This window comes from Haliaeetus albicilla, chromosome 5 (assembly GCF_947461875.1).
Source record: "Haliaeetus albicilla chromosome 5, bHalAlb1.1, whole genome shotgun sequence".
Classification (NCBI taxonomy): Eukaryota; Metazoa; Chordata; class Aves; order Accipitriformes; family Accipitridae; genus Haliaeetus; species Haliaeetus albicilla.
This window is the reverse complement of record NC_091487.1, coordinates 11095229-11112646: the sequence shown is the minus strand read 5'-3', so window position 1 is coordinate 11112646 and position 17418 is coordinate 11095229. Positions and strand designations below refer to the sequence as shown.

General features: G+C 43.5%; 1 long non-coding RNA gene across 3 annotated transcripts; it reads left to right on the top strand.

Annotated features, from left to right (window-relative positions):
* The first annotated feature begins 859 nt into the window (after nt 1–859).
* LOC138685409 (uncharacterized) lies at nt 860–14924 on the top strand. Of its 3 annotated transcripts, none has more exons than XR_011324645.1 (5): nt 860–1087; nt 1203–1321; nt 1534–1579; nt 3018–3097; nt 12731–14924. It is a non-coding gene; the product is annotated as an uncharacterized lncRNA (long non-coding RNA). The 3 variants fall into 3 exon arrangements; XR_011324646.1 differs by adding an exon at nt 6412–6516 and having other exon boundaries at nt 1087–1321; XR_011324644.1 differs by having other exon boundaries at nt 1087–1321.
* Nucleotides 14925–17418: the final 2494 nt, after the last annotated feature.

Below are 17418 nucleotides of genomic sequence, written 5' to 3'. Positions count from 1 at the left end.
GTTGACTTGACATGTTTGCTGTTGCATTTGGTTTCTCCATCCACGTTTAAGTGGGACACAGCAGCACTTCTCTGACTTGCATCTTGTTGGTATGTTGGGCATTTGAAGGAAAGGAGTGATGTCTGGATTGGTCTTTGATAAGCGTTGGTTTCAGTGGCTTGCTGTTTGGAAAGGACTTTACAGATAGCCCCTTGCAGTTGGTAAGAGATTTTCCATGGTATAAGTGGGCTTTTTTGGCTTAAGGCTTGGTGCAAGGAATCATTACCTGGAGAAAAATATTGCCTCTTACTTTGAAAGCAAGCGGCTGTGAGCAGATCACTATTTGAAAGTATTTGCTGTGTCATGTTTTAAATACTTGTGGCCTGCATATTACTTGTGAGGAAATAATGGGATCACTATTATCTAGGGCTGTCCTTGTCCAGTTAAACAGGACCAACTCCACCTCACAGCTAAACTGGTGTCTCTGCCTTGGAAAATTGTACTCGGGACTACAAGTGGGATTTACACCATTCTTTTTCCCTGTACTCTGCTGTATGAAATATGTTTGCATCTGGCCCAGATGCACTGGTATGCCATAGCTCAAGAGCAAACAAAAAGGTGAGATAGAACCTTTTATGGGGTTATCAGCACTATTGTGTCCAGGTGCCATCTGGACCTCTTCAGGGCGATGAAAACCTACTGACTTCTGAAGGCTGTGAGGATGCGGTAGGAAAAAACCGTCCTTAACTTGCCCAGTCTTTTATTTGCTTCCTTAGTCATTTGCCTCTCTGGCACAGGAGAGGAGCTCTCTCCTTGAATCCTCCTCTCACTCAGGGTAGTGTAGTTCTCATTGGAATATGAATCACCAAATATATGAGCTCACCCTTCCCTTCCTGCAAATATTCCCGTGAGCAATTCACGAGCTTGCCTGCATGCTTGCAGGAAGCCAGTGTTCCCTGGGCTAAAATGCAGGGCAAAATTAAATAATTTTAAAATTAGAGTTAATGTTAGTAGGAATTTTTTTGCCAAGCTCATCATGTTCTGTTTCACATGCAAATGTCTCTCCTCAGTTCATGAAAAGCAGCTGTTTCTCTAACCTTCTTTTTAAGTAGGTATTTTCTCTCATTTCCTGTATATCTGCCATAGCTGACCACAGTTCCTTGTTATTACTAATGTAACACTCATAGCAATAACCATCTTCTTCATTTACACAGCACTATTAGCCAAGCCTCCCAACCCGTCAGGGAAGGAATTGGGTCTTTTCATTAGGAGGCTAACAAACTGAAGGCATGACAGGACACAGCGCAATGACTAGAATATCACCGGCCTGGGAAGTGAATAGGTAAGCAGTGTACGGTGATTAGTCCTGGAGAGCTCATCGAGGGGGATCTTTCGGGAACTTCTCCCCAGGAAAAGAGAGAGGCCATTGAGAAACATACTGTCTGACGCAGAGCGGTGCATGCCTGTGTGTGTCTTCCAAGGGTAGCTAAATGGCCAGCACTCCTGAATTTCAGTGAAAGTTAGATACCTAACTGCTCTTTGAACTGTTTTCAGGCAGCCTGCTACGGTGGATTGAGGGACACAGCCACTGCTCTGGCAGGTAAGTTCAAGAGTTATAAACAGTTATGTTTATTTATTTGGATTTTTATTAGTGCCCCAGGTAGATTCAATGTCCAGACATGATAGTGCAGAAGCTTGATTCAATGAATATGAATGTTTCTCTCTGCTTTCATTCCCTCCTCTGGTCAGGATGACCTCTTTCTTTGTTTCTGCATGACACCTTGTGTACTCTTTAGTTGTTCAGCGATTACATTACAGGCTTTATAGAGACAGCCAAGCCTTTGTTACCATCATTAGAAAAAAAATTCCCATGCTGTTTTCCGCAATGCTTTAAGGCTATTTGCAAATTAAAGTCAGTGGAGAATGCAACAGGCTGCTTGCTCAGCAGTGTTAGCGGCAGGGAGCAAAGCGGAGGCTTCCTCTGCACCGTCCGTGCCTGCTCTGTACAAAGACGTTTGCCCATGGAGTGCTAGCGGGAGCCAGTGCACGTCCAGATTTCCCCGGGGCCTGCGTCTCCTCCTTCTCTGCTTTGGCAGCTCCGGCGGTGCTGCTTTGTAACCTCTGGGTGCATGTAGCCATGGGACAGGGGCTATGAAGACAATTAAGAATGACACAGTAAATGAATATTTGGAGGAGTCACATGAAGGTCAAAGCTCTGCAGAGGTCAGCTCTTTGCATGTTAGCAACTCCTTCCCGCAGTGCTGCAAAGATGACCTCTGAATCTTTTTTTCATGCTGCACCAAAAGTTGGGGACAGCTTCCTTCTGCTCTGCAAAAAGGATCTTTTCTACCACCCAGAGAAATAATCGCAGCGCTTTTGTCTTTCTTCCTCAAAGTCACCCCTTAGTGCTTCATTCTTCCCTTGCCTTCCTGCACCCAGCTCTTTTCTAGAATTGCTGGCTCCCAGTTTTGCTCCCTGTCAGCATACTGCCTGCCTGTGCATTTTGTCTGGCTGGAGCCAAACTTATTATTCAATCAAAACTCACCAGGAGTTTTGCTGAATTATTGTAAACTCACTGGGGCAAAAGCTGTGCCTTCCTATTCAACACTGAGATACCATGCATATTGATTGTGGCTGAGAGAAAATAAAAATGAATACATTCATATTGATTACATGTGTTCTTACTCACTATTAGACTCACTGCATGGCCCCAGTAGATTTATGGTTTCCCTTTATGACTATTAGCAATAAATGCAGGGGTTTTTTTCTCCCCTTCTCTTCTTCTCCAAGTAATCTTGTGTTCTGCAGAATGTATTTGAATAAAGAGAGTGGATTGTAAAATAACTTGTGGGAAAGTTTGATGAGCTGCTTTTCATTTCCCACTCACTTTGAAAAATCCCTCCTTGACACATGTGTGAAACCCAAACATTCCTCACACATGCAGTTCAGATGCTCTGGGCCCACCAGACACAAGTTTTGTGCACCAGTGTACTTCTTCTAATGAGCATGCAATTTCTTCCCCAATATAATTATGACAGGTATTACAACTGGGGACATGACATGCGGAGTGATGCTACTCTTCCAACCTGGGAGACCACAGATATTTGCATAATCCCAGGTACATGTTGGAAATTTCAGAATTTTAAGCAATATGGCCTTGCTTATTATTTTCTTTTCCAAGGCTCTGTTCCATATCACATATTCGCTGCAGTGAACGGCATTGTGAAGCTTAGGCACACTGTGCAGAGTTAATTTCCAGGTCTTTGGAGACCAAGACTTTGGTTCATGAGCAGGAATTGAACAATCTGAGTGCATTATGCCTGTATTGCAATATTAAATTGATGGCATAGAGCTCTGAGCCCTAAGCAAAGCTGAGATTTCTGTCTGTCAGCCACACACAGCAGATTTGAACTGAATTGGCAAACTGAAGGGAGGCAGAAAAGGGTGCCTTCCTAAAGTAGAAAGGAGGTGGATGGAGTGACACCAAAGAGAGAATGAAAGAGCTACAGTTTATGGGACTGAGCAATGGCTCTGGAGAAGGAAACAGAAATACTAAAGGGTGTGAATATTGATGGAGGAACGCTTAAGTAAAAAAGAACATAATGAAGAAAAATGGACGAGGCGAAGAGAAAGTTCATGCCCGGTATCATGCAAAAGATATCCTGCTGTTGACATCTGCTAGGCTCAGGAGGAGTCTCCCTCAGAAAGATGGTGAAATCCCCTCACTCAACACATTTAAAAATAGACTAAACAAACCCCACTGATCCAGACTCTCATCCCCTTCCTCACATGGGCCATAACTCACTCCAGCAGTTGTCCTTCTGAAGCCTGGGAACACTTGCAGAACGGGAGGGTCTGAGCTGAATGCAAGGCAGAAATCTGGTCCCAGGTACTGCAAACAGCGATCCTGCATCGTAGCAGGCACGGATTAGATGAATTCTCAGCTCTTTTCATGACGAGAGCACTGCCTGGGCACATCGCTGTGGTCTATGCCTTCCTGCATAGGCATGATCTCTAGGGAAAGAGTTAAAGCAAAGCATCTCTGGAAGGGCTTTGCAGGGTCAGGGCCTGGAGGGCTGCATACAGCCAAGTGCGCGAGCACGCGGTCTCACTTCCGTTCAACCTCAGCAGAGCTCCGATAAATGTATAAACCAACTTTCCTCCTTCTTACACAGTTCTGAGTGATGACAGTATCTTTACGATCTTCAAGAGGAAGTAACCATTTGCTGATAAACATCTCCTCTCCAAATGTACTTAGTAAAAAGACACATTCTTTTGTATACATTTAATTACAGGAGAACAGATTTTTGTCCAAATAATTAGGTAATTTAAACCGTGCAGTCTTTCCCAAAGAACTATATTTAACCTTCATTTGAATTTAATTTACACATCACAGTGCCCCTTAAGCAGTTCTGTAAGCCAAAACACTGATCAAATATTTTTTAAATGTCAAATGTTGCTTAATTGTGGATAGCACAGAATTTGTTTTTAGAGATAACTGCTTTTGATCTGCTGCTATTTTTCGTCTTTCCCATTGTCATGTTCCTCTTCCTCAGAGGTTTCCTTCAACTGTTTAATCCATACACCACCAGAGTTTCTAGACAACTGAAGAATTCAAAGAAGATATGTGGGGGAACCCTTCAAAAGTTTCACAGAGTATTAAACAGAGTACAGATTAGTGTCTTGCCACTACAGACCCCAGCAGTTGCAAGGAAAAAAAAAAGGCATTTTAAAATTCAAGTATTATTGAAGGATTATAAAATTTTTGCATGAATTAAGAGGAGTGCTGTAAAGGATAATCTTACAGCACTAATATAAATCTGCATAGCCTTATTGGCTTTAGTGCACCATCCACCTATTCTGATTTACACAACTCAGGATCTGGCTCTGTATATCTAAAGGTATCTTACACTGCAGGGACATAGATCATTTTTCTCCTGACTTGCTCTTTCCTATTGTTGTGGACCTGTAAATTATATATATCAGGTTCACAAGCCGTGCAGTAAAAGTAAACAGCAAGAGATGGAGTCTCACAGTTTGAATGAATTATAACACAAACTACAGTAGGTCTGACCTACATTAAACTAGTTCAGTAGAACAAGCTTTGCATGAGGTAGCTTATATTTCAAGGTTGTCTCTAAGGTTGATTCTTAGTTAAAAAAAAAAGGAATGATTCCAAATGATAACCAGAGCGTTATTGGTCTCTTTGGAACAAACAAAAGCTAAAGTATGCTCCACAGCTCAGCCATAAAAACAATAGGGCAGGAAGACTTTCCTGTAGCAGCATCTCCCACTGGGTGATAGCAGTTGAAAGTACTTACGATGATTATGATTAATTTCATTAGTGCTCGATTCACTTTAATACTTTTCTCCCTCTATCTCTGAATGCAGATAATTTTTCCCTGCAAGTAAATCCAGGGTGACAGTTTAATAGGCTCAGACATGCTTAGATCCAAAATGAGACTGTAATATTAATATACTATTGACCAGTTATGGATTAAGCAAACTGAGGGCACACTTAAGTAAATGACTTCAGAGGGACAAGTTAATGTGCTAAGTGGTTCACAGGCAATGATTAAAAATATTTTTCATTTACTTGGAAATTAATAGGTTTCTTTAATTAATCTAATAAAGTCAGCCTATAGTATGTTACAAATTTGCTGCATGCTTTAAAGGAAGATGCCGAGTTGCTGAATCTGGAAATTCCTGAGTTGCTTATCAAAGAAAGGCAACAGTCGTATATAAAACCAGCCTTGCAGATGGCCAAAGTTTCCAACAGGCCATCTTCTTTTCCGCATGTATGATTACATTTATGCATTGCATGAGGGCCATTATGAATCCAGAAGTTAAAAAAATCAACAGCATCAACAATCCTATATATGAATTTAGGATTCATCCAAGTATCTTTGGGGATTATTAGTATATTTCGCAACTGTATCTAGTCAAATGAGCAGTTTTTTCCTCCATCAGCCTTGCATCTTTCAAATCAGATTGAACAACCAATTAAAAAAAATTAACTGCAACAAAATTTTTGCAACAACAGCAGCCTATATGCCAAGAAGTGTTAAAGCCTTGCAAAAGGAGAAGAGGCAGCAGGATGGTGAAATCAGCTAAAAACTTTGCATGTGTTTGATTTACCCAGAAGATGCTCTGATAATATGGTTATCTGAAATATATTAATAGCCTACCACTGCCAACTTTATGCTGGAGAGATTAATTTAGAAGATAGTGCCTCATTAATAGCCTTATGGTGGTTTGTATTGCAAAGGCACCGAGAGACTTCATTGGTTGAATATTGTGTCAGAAAGGGATCATCCTGGCCCCCAGAGCTGTATAAACTCAGAAAATGGCTCTGTATGTGCTCGCACCTGGATGGTTGTCAGGTAGTTGTACAGAATTCACTAAATGCTCAGAGATGGTCTGAATTTGCAGTAGATGATGGAGTGGCCATGGTCTTTCCCTCTTCATGGCATGTTCACCTCACCCAGCCCAACTGCAGTTCCTCTGGTGTAAAGTTGCAGTATTTCCAGAGTAAAGGTAGAACTATCCAACTTGACTTCATCAGGTCCCACTCTGGTGATTACCTTTTCTTTAGCAAATCAAAACAGAAGCCTCTGTTATCTTTTGACCCCTTTTCCCAGCACCCTATCATGTGATCATTCCCTCTTTAATGATGTTGTCTGACCTGAGAGGGCTGCCATTGTACAATTCTGAAAATCAGAAGCTCTTTGATTTAACCACTTCAAGGCCCAAAGAAACAGGGACCAAAAGGTTCCACCTTCTCCATCTCCCCCTTTTTTCCCCCTTGCCCTAATTACTGCAAGATAGGATCCTTTCTTTCTGGTTTTCCCAGCAGTTTTCAGATGCACACAGCCAAGCAAGAGATGCTTCTCTGGCGTGTCTTATCTGTTCCTCAGCGAACCACATAAATTAGGAAAAAAAGGCTATCTTCCCCTGACTCGCTGGGGAAAATTCATTATCAAAGGTGTCAGACCAGCACACTTCTACTTCCCTGGCAGAAGCTGCCATGTACTCAGTGACCTGGCAGCTGTGAGGAGTGTTTGACAGAGCAATGCACAAGCGTGTACAGTACACATTAGCTGTAGGAGGGAAAGAAGAGGAGGAACAACAGACGTTTGACTTGGGACTCCATGTTAAAAGTTCTTGCAGAACCCAGCTCTAGCTATTGTTTACATCGAGCCCTCTTGCCCCAGGAACATTTGCATTGGAAAGCTTTCAAAGTTTTCCTTCCAAGTTAGTTTGGGGGAAAAAAAAAAAAAAAAGCTACCAGAGTTGAGAAAAACTTTTTGGACTCATTCCAGTTACCATGTATGTGGATGCGTGTGTGTCTGTTTGCGTGGCAGGCGGGGAAAGAGGAGAGGGAAATACTTTCAACTTGCAGACAGATTCTCCAGTGGGTGGAAAAGGCGTTTGAAATCCATGGAGCCAGGTTGGGTTACAACTGCCGAGGATCTGGCCCAGGCAGCTGTAATGTTGTGCAGAGCTGTGGTTTGGAGAAACCTGAAGATAGCTGTACAGAAGAAAAAGCTGAAAGAGATGTTTGGTAGCAGGACCCGTTTCTTTCATGTGTGAAGGACAGCTGTGCAGCTGCAAGGAGCGATGCCTGCAAACTCATCGGATATGTGCATTTTCTCTCTCTTTTGTGGGTCGGATCACAACAATTAACTTCTCTGAATGTTTGTGGTGAGTTTAATCTGAGGCGTGTCTACTCCTTTGCATTTGCAGCTGAGGGTGGCAAATAAAGTGGCTAAGTATTGCTGTAGGCAATTTTGTCACCAAGCCTGGAATGAGGCAGCCTGCGAGAGGCCTTGAAAAGCCACTCTTCTGAAGTAGACCACAGGTAGACAGGGCTTGCTGCAGGCAGGTTTGCAAATGTGCCTTCCCTTTTGGAAAAAGAAAAAGGAAAAAGAGAGAATCACAGTATCTTGTTTCATTCATGTCTGAAATAAGCTGAAACAGGGCAGCTTTGCATTCCTGTGTTTACAAACATGGCTACGGTGAAAAGAGATTATCATTAGAGTTAACTTCATGGTAGTGATTCTGCAAGTCCTTTACTTCAAACGATTGCCTCCTGGATGCATTAGGGTTGCAAGGCATCACTTGATTGCAGGAGGCATGTAAGTCCATAAATCAATGGCATGCAAAGGACACATGAAGGGGAGGCAACTCTTATTCCAAGTTTTCTGGAATGGAGAAAATTCTGGATTAGAGTCCTAACGACAGCTGTGGGCCTTCAGGGGACCAGCAGAAAAATGTTAATGTGAAAACTGTGTTAAATACCATCTTTCATTCCTTGTCATCTCATTCACCTCTCCGGAAAGCCATGGTGGCATAACGAAGAGGGAGAAAAGGTGAGACTTCAGGTTTTGTTCATAGCTCTGCTGCTAACTTACACATGGACTTCATCAAATCTCTTTGCCTAAAAGCATCTTTCCATAGAAGAGGCATCTCTGTAAGACAGAGCTCTCCCTTTTTAGTATGATATTTATCTAGCATAACTTCTATATAATTATTCTTAGATAGATCACATTTCTTGGAATAAGTATTCTTCATTAAAGATATCACAATGGTTGTTATTGTCTTATAAATAAAGTATGCAGACAATGAAAGCTGCAAATTCAGTGTAATTTACTTCAGATGATGATTTGGCCTTAGCCGTAAACCCCATACCCTTTTTTCTAATTTGGTCAAAAAAGAAAAGACATTGCTTGTCCAGCAGCATCTGACATGGGAAGTGACTCAGTTCCTCATCAGCTCAGGAATCCAGGCTTTAGTAATGCCTGGGATTTGATTATGCTCACATGGCTAGTTTCTGAGAGGAGCTGGTAAACTTCGTTTTGCTTCAGTTATTAGTTTTTAAGGCTATGAAAGGTCAGGATAAACCATCCATAAATGCAGCAGCGATTAAAACCTCACTTAGCTTATTGCACAGTATGTAATTGTTCATCCTATGTCACATAATAAAACCTGATGGAGATAACTGCCTGGTGTTTCCTTTCATTTAAAGGAACAGGCATGCACTACACATATTGTTCCCTACATGCACATCAGTGCTGTTTCTGTTTAGATATAGCTTTATATTAAAATAGGGGATATTCAAATCTGAATGCTGTAGTCGTCTGTCACTCTGCTGTTGCTAACTTTGCCTTATAGTTCTCATGAGGATTAAATAGAAGAGCAAATGTAATAATAGTCTGTCTGATGGTGATATCCTTAAAAGATGGCTGATGGCATTGCCTTTGTGGCTTACAGGTTCTCCTATTTGTAAGGAAAGTTGAGAAATGTCATCCAAGCATTTAGAGCTCCCATTTTCCTAAGAGCTCAGCTTTCAATTACTGCCAAAAAGTAGGAGCCAATTTTCCAAAGAGCTCCATATACTGAGTGCTTCTGACATAACGTTGGCTTGAAAATGTGGCTATGATAATCGTGTTAGGAGCCATGCTGAATGGGTTTAGAAAAGCTGGGTGTGCCCAGAGCACCCAGAGCTGTTAAAAGTCCGCCACTGTGATACTGCTGCGTCCCCTCCAAAGTACATGTCACTGCAGTACGACTCATTGCCTCTCTACGCCCTGTGTGCTTCCATTAAAAACTGGCACTACGTTTGCTATCCAAACGCCCTCTGGTATTGCCTGCCCTCTCCCAGGTGAACTGGAACCTGGCTTCCCTAAGACTTGCATTGCCATGTAGACTATCACAGTCATAATCTCTCTCTTCTCTTTGTGTCTTTAGCAAGACAGTCTGCAAATGCAGAATCTAAACACTGCAGAAAGAAATCTGCCTCTTTTGTTCCCTGGACTCCTGACTTAGTCTGCCATTCTGCCAAAGCTAGTTACCAGCGTGGCAGCTGATAAATAAAGAACAGGCTGCTGTTCTCCCTGCACGGTCAGTACCCTGTACCTGTTAATCTACCCCTTGCTGCTGAGGCCCCTTTCTTTTAATAAGTTCTCTGAAATAGTCAGCTGCTAATAGGGCTGCTACCAAGTGCCCGCCTTTTAAAAGTTCATTCTCACTGCTTGCTTTGAACTCGCCACTTCTGCTGCCAAAAATCACAGGGCAGGGTACGCCAGGGAAAGGAAGTCAAAAGGGAAGGCACCAGCATTTCCAAAGGGGCTCTCAGCCAGCAGACAAACTGCTCTCCTTGCTGGGGGTTGGAGCAGAAAAGCGTATGTCAAACTCTTATGATGTTAGTAAGTGGCTGGTGACTTGCAGGGCAGGGGAGTTTTGTCAATAATGTCTAGTTTGGTTTGCTTTAAGCAGTATCCTCCTCACTGTGTGCCACCTTTTATTCAGTCTTCCCATGGAGACGTCTGCTTAGAGCCCCCTTCCTCCCTCCTCACAAGTAAGTACATGTCTGATGTTCTGTGTAGTCTGGAAGCAGACCTCTTCTAGATCCTCACTCAACTGCAATGACCCAGAAGATCTCTACCTAAGCAGCTTAGAACCTGAGATACCCTAAAAGAGTGTAAGCGTTCTTGCAGTCTTTTAATAGGTTAGTTCTGCTATACTCCAGAATAGGAGTACTGCCATCTTGGCCAAGAGGCAAGAGGAGGGCGTCTACCTCCTACCTATGCTTGGTTGGATTTACAAAAATACAGGTTTCTCAGTTCCAAAATCTCCTGCCCTGCAGGCCTTAGTTCAACTAAACATGCTCAAAACACACCTACCACTCTGCTACAGAGAGCTGACAATTCAAAACGACCTTTTGCATAATATGCTGATGCTAGGAAACTTTGCAGCCAGGTAGGAGACAGTTACGGGGCTACCTGAAGAGCAAGCAAAAGAGAGTGCAACTCTGAGTTGTGAGTTGCTTTGGCAACTCTGGCAAGTGAGTAAGGCTGTCATATGGGAGAGAAAAGACTTCTACCTTGGCCCTAGTCTCTAGAAAATTTAGAGAGCAGGAGCTGGAAAGTCAGGTCCCCTGCTCCTAACTGGGTGCCCTAGCCTTAGGCTTGGGTTTCCTCTGGCTTGTCCTCTTGTGCCATGGCTTAACCATGAGGCAGGCAATAGTGTCAAAAACCCATGCTGCTTTCTGTGCCCCTAAATGCATAACTTGGGTATGTAAACAGGAAGAGGATTTAAGGATTTAAGGCACAGAGACATCCAAATCTCAGCTCTGGGCTAGGTCCTTCTGCCCGGGAGAAATGCAATGCCTTACACACCCCTCAGCTGGGCTTGCTAATGTTTTCCTATGAATCCCATTTCTTGGTGCATAACGTGTAACACAGTGTAGAGATGTAAATTAGATTTTTCTGTTCCATTCCTGAACCAGATACCTGAATTCTGCATTGTATCGTGAACCCCAAGTTCCTTCCTTAGGTTTAACCCAGAGTTACTGTTTCATACTCACTCTTTGCCATCAATACCTCTTGATGAGTGCCAAGGTGAACAGCAGCCATTCACAGAGGACTGGGGCAGCAGCTACAACAACTGTTATAAAAAGGTAGTTCAGCTGAGTGGCCGATGGCAAAGAACAGCAAAGCATCTTCAAACTACATCTGGAGCCTGAAAGACAGACAGACCTGGAGTGGAAACAAAACCTGCAGAGGTGAAAGCACCACAAAAACAGAACCTGCAAGATCTAATTAAGGCTTAGGGGCCACAGAGAGATTTGGAAGGACAATGGGCATCTGGGGACAGGGCGTGTCAAAAAAAGGAGATCAAGAAAATCATCAATTATCAGGAAGGAGCCTTGCCAGGTTAGATCAGTTGCAACTGTAGGATTTAATTCCCCCCATCACAAAAGCAATGAAGAAAACAGATGAGAGAGCCTAATATTTTGGCAGCACCTGCTGTCTTCTGAAGAGGCAGATGCTGCCAAAATGTCAGCCTCTTACTTATCCTCTTTCCTCTTTCCTTTTGTTTTTCTGATGGATTGAATGAAATTTGGGGCTTAACACAGGGTACCCGTGCCAGGGCTCTCTGTTGACCATTTCATGCAGCTTGGGTTTGCAACCGCATTTTTTACCAAACTCCCTATTGCATAACCTGGCAAACGTCTTTTTATTCTACAGTTGAGCTAAAGGACACATATGAACAGCATTTCTGAAGTGCAAACAGAGTTGAAAGACATGAGCAAGAGAGATGGGCAGAATGTACGTGGCGGTAAACAATGTTTTTTACTGCAAACCCTCCCTGACACAGTGTGGTGGTGGGGCCAGGATCTGCGATCAGTGGGAGCGTGTGTGAGCTGCTTCATTTGTGGATGTGGCCTTATATGACTCCCCTGGGGCCACACAAGGATCCTGGTCAGGGCTGATGTTGGACAGAAGTTCCCCAGACCCCCTGAGCTGAGCTCATTCTTCTGTGCTTGCTTCCCAGGCTTGAAATGGATGCTGAAAACATAAGGGCTACTTTTTCAAACTAATGTCATTGCTGAAAGCTTGAGTTAGAAATGTCTCAAATTCATGTCTATAAACATTTCATGTCATATTGCATTTATATGATGTACAGCAGCAGAAATCCTTCTTGTTTCTCCTGTGAATGGGGAGTACCCAGCTGGAGTGGGTGAACAGGCGATAGTGCAATACTTATTATCCTAACATACTCCTTTCTGTTGAGCTGGGCTAAGCCCTCAGAATGACCTTTTATGCAATTCACAAATTTCCTGAAGTTTGGATTTGCCTTGAAAAAAACAGGGCGGGGGGAAACACATCACTGTGATTTTTTTTTTTAAATAAATAATTATTTTCTGTTGTTCTGCAAAGAATAAGAAATTCCTTGTCCTTTTTAGGTACAAAAGAAATCCCACAGACTTAATCTGAGGCACTGCGGTATCGTTTGAAACAGTGGACTCTGGAGCAGACGTAATATTTGCACTAAGCTGTGAAATAAATAGGCATTTGAAAGTGTGTTAGGATGTGAATTTCCATAGTGCCTTGAGGGACGTAATTTTTGCATTATGTGAACAGTTTGGATGAGAAGACCACGCAGTGAAGCTGAACAGCTGTATCCTGCCCACACATTGCGAAGCGAGGGAGAGGCTGGGAGCCCGAGGGAATCCTTATAAGACACTGTGTCCCTGAAGTTTTTCAACAAAGATGTGCTGTCTAGAAATGGAGCTGGTGGGACTACCCCCCCCCCCCCCCGCACCGTGCGATGTGGCATAAACATCAACTTCTGTCTACATGCATTTGTTTATTTATTTTGACATAAAATATCACCTGTTGCTTTGAAGTGCTGGGAGTGATGGGTTTCGTGCCTATTTTATATCCAGCTTGTGTTTTATTGCTAAGGGTGTAACGCCAGGCCAGGAGGCAGTAACAGGTTGATGAAGCTGCATGGTGGCACCGGCTGCCTCCCATCCCTCCTTCGGTGAGCTGCGAGGCTGGTGGGGAACGGCAGCCCTGAGCCCCACTCCATCACACTGACTTCTACAGACTTTTCCACTTGGTGGAGCGTGTAGGAAATCTCACGAAAAGGGAAGCAGACTTTCAGCAGTCCTGGCACCTTTTAGGGCTTGGGATAGATTTGTCACTCTGCATCTGGCAGCCGATTGGGGTTTAAGACTCTGAGCGGAGCACAGTGCACTCCCTGGGAGTTTAGTTGTTTAATTGGAGGATCATTTTTAAACTAGGTGATAGATAAGCTTCCTGCCATTCACAAGGGCTACTTCTCTGCAAAAGAAACCACTGCAACGGCAACAACAACAACAACAAAAGACAAGATTCTCTGAATTATTTAGAGTTGCCAAAGGTGTTGAGACAGGAGCTAATTAAAAAAAGCTATATCTGCAATGCAATGCTATAAAAGTATAATAAAATTCAAATCTCATTTGTTCCACTTCACGTTCCTCGTATGCATAAACCTCTATAAAAGGCAGCATCTGTGTTCACATTGTATGCTGAAAAGATATCACACACCCACTAATTCAATTGACATTTTTAACTGTTCATTGTACCATATATTTCCATTTACTAGATTTTTTTAAGTCCTTTTAAGTGCATCATGTATAGAACAGGATAAAATAAGATAGAGCCGTTTACTTCCATAATGAGATTGGCAGTGGGAACTGACAGAGCATTGAGCTGTCAATTTGAGCACAAGCCATACTTGCAGGATTTAAAATAGTATTTGAAGCTTTTATACCAGCCAGTGATTGTATTTATACTGTGCTAGTTATGTGGATTTGTGTTGCAAAGGAAAGCATGATGGAGTATTATCTCATTTGAACCAACAATTTAGAGATCACTCATCTGTTATGATTTGAAATGAGATATATTATAACATCAACAATGCCCACAACCAATTGTTAAATAATAACATTTTTCAGCTTTGGTCAGAAAACTGACACTTTCCTTTAATTTTCAGTGGGAGGTGCTCAAGGGTGATTTTAACACGCCAAGTTGCTTATCTAATGCGAAGGAGAGTTCTGGGTTCCTTTTTTACTGTTGTTTCTTTGTGGGGGGGGTCGGTTCTGGTTTTTTCTGCTTATAGCTAAAGGCAACCTTTTCTTCTGACTGTTGTTCCACATGGCAAATTCACAATGAAATCAATAGGAATGATTGGTTTTTAGACCCATGGCAGGACTGGCTCCAAGCATACAAATGAAGCTGGAGAACAAAGTCACCTGAGCGCACTTCCAGGGGTAAGACGCAAACACATAAGGCTCAGAAGTGGCCTCACCGTCTCCTTTGCTCTTTCTGTGTTGCCCCAAGGCGAAAGGAGGAAAAGCATCACGGAGACCTGCAGTACCTACAGCTCGGGGCCAGGCCCAGGTTTTGCAGCCCAGGGTGCCAGCACCGAACAAAAGCTTTTCAAAGAAACCCTTTGTCACTCTTGGGAAAAGAAGAGCCTTTATAGTAAATGCAGTGATTTTGATGGGGGGAAAAAAATGGTGAAACATCTTTCGTGGTGAAAATAAAAGTGATTCTTTTTGTTTGTATATTTACTTTTTTCCACTTATAAACCAGGGCAAATTTCCCGGCCGCTGCTTTTTTAAAAGCCTCTTTCTTTTCCTCCAAAACAGGGGCAGGTTTAGAAAACAAACAACCAACCCCAAAAGTAAATTTGAAAGATGTTCACGCTCCCCTGTTTAAGCCTGAGGTGAACAGCCCAAGTTTGGTGTGGAAATAAAAATACCCGGGTCTGCAGTCCCAGGGGAGGTGCCGGAGCCCAGGGGAGGGAAGAGCTCGCGTCCTATCTGCCCATCTCTGCAGCGGGTAGCGTCTGAGGCAGCTTCCTACACAACCGCCTTTTGAAGCACTTCACTCGCTCCGTGCTCCTTGTGAGGAGCCGCAGGTTGCAGGCAGACCACCCACCAGCGCTATCGCACTTGGATATCACGCGGCTGCTTGAAAGAGCTGTGAGAAGAGCCAGCCCAGCTGCTCTCCGGTCCCCCGCAGCCGGCCTGTTGGAGAGGTCAACGGGGAGAAGAAAACACATGGTCCCGCATGGGACAATTATAGCAGCTGGCCCAGGGCAGCAGCAGGCTCTGCTCGGCAGTAACTTGTCCAAAAACCAGCCCGGAGCGGGGTGGGAGAGAGGAGAGGAGACTCCGTCGTGCTGCAAGGCTGGAGCTGAGATTTGATGAGGTGCTGGGCGTCCGCAGCAAAGCCCGGCTGTTGGGTGCGAGGGAAGGTGACCCCTCTGGTCCGCACCACGCCGGGGTCGGGACAGTCCTGCAGAGCGGACCTCGCTGCTTCAGGAAAGCTGTTGGACCCGGTCGTAAACCAACATGATATCTCCAGACAAACACTGCTCGCTCCTGTTGGAGAATTGGTTGGCAGATCTCTGTCTGGCTCTCTCCCCTTTCTCTGAAGGACTTTGGGAATGACCTTACTCTTTGCTGTCTGCCTGGCAGAACAGGTCCCTGCATCTATTACTGAACCTGAATTATATTAAATCCAGTCTAGGTGATCTTAATAGCCTTTTCTAGCCCTAGAACCTATGAAATGTATTAACCTCCGCTAGGTGAAATAATACTTTCTGGACTAATATCATAATGATTGTTTCTTTAAATATTTTAATACCTAAAACTGGCAGTCTCTGACACTTTTATTCCATTTTATCTTTCCCAGAATAAAAGATTATATATTCAATCTACACAGAAAACCACCTTTAGGAATTTTTCTCTCTCCCCCTTTCTCCTCCACCCTCCTGGGAGTCACCAGCTCAGCTGGCCATGATTTTTGATAGCTGTTTGATTCTATTAGCTAGCACTGCAGGCCTTCAAATCTTTGTGTGCATAAACTAGCCTCTCAGCCAGTTACTTAGCTTCTCATGGTTATTTTTGGGAGAAGGTAAATTGCTTCTTTCCAAAGCTGCAGCTGCTGGCCAAAGCATATTGCATTAAATTTACTTAGCACAAAGCCATTACTACTGTCCTTGGCAAGGCTCTTTCCTTCTAAATCAATTGTATTTGTCTTGTACAGTGAAACCATGAGGAATGAGCAAGCACATTTGAATTCCCACCACCAGTGAAACCACCACAAGGTAAACACACACAAGCGTACACAAACACACACATACACACCCCACTTCTTGCCAAAACAAAGGAAGCTGCTCCTGAGTTGAATATAAAATCAGACTCAAAACAGTTTTAGCTTCATTAATTCTGTCCCCTTGCTTATTGGGCTTTGCTTGTCTCTGGCAGACCCGGACACAGATGATCTGAAGCCACAAGAAAGGCTGAGCTCGTGTTTTTACAGTCCAGCAAGAAGCTGGAAAAAAGGACAATCTCGTCTGAAAACCTGGTTTTGTTCTGCTTCCATCTTAGTTTTAGCAACCTTTAGAGAGGTGAATGACAGCCCTGGAATAAATAGTCCACATTTTGGGGTGCTTTTTTGATCTTCCTACTGTTGTAAGTGATGCACTTTGGCATCCCAGCTCAAGCTGAGCAGAGGACAACCAGCAATTCTTGAGGTTTAGAAACCTGTTTTCTTTCCACATTAGAGCAAAGAAAAAGAAAATAGAAATGAGTTGGAGGAGGGCTGTGAATATGTCTGAATGACCCGAAGGGATCAGGTGAAGGAAAGGAAAGCGGGTGGGAGGGAAGAGCACCTGGAGTCCAGGTCCATGTCCTGCCAAGAGCGGGTGGCCCCACATTTGGTCCTGGAAGAGAAACCCTCACCCTGGGCATGTTGGTATCTGGCCTGCTGACAAGCAGTCAGTCCCTTCTGGACTTGACCACTTACTGAGGGATGCTTTGGTGATAACGTTTCACCAAACGTAGTTACAGTTCCTGTAGTGTGTGTGATGGATGCCACTATAAAACTTTGATAGCTTGCTACTTTTTGGGGGGCTTTCCACCCTTCTGCGGTCCTGAGTGATACGCTGTCATGCAGAGCTCGTGGTGATTTTTTCGGAAGCCATTAGAGTGACACACTACTCACCAGAGGATGACAAGCACTTTCATCTCACTCTTGTTCTTGGAAACATGGTGCTTTTTTTTTTTCCCTTCAGTCACTCATAACACTCCAT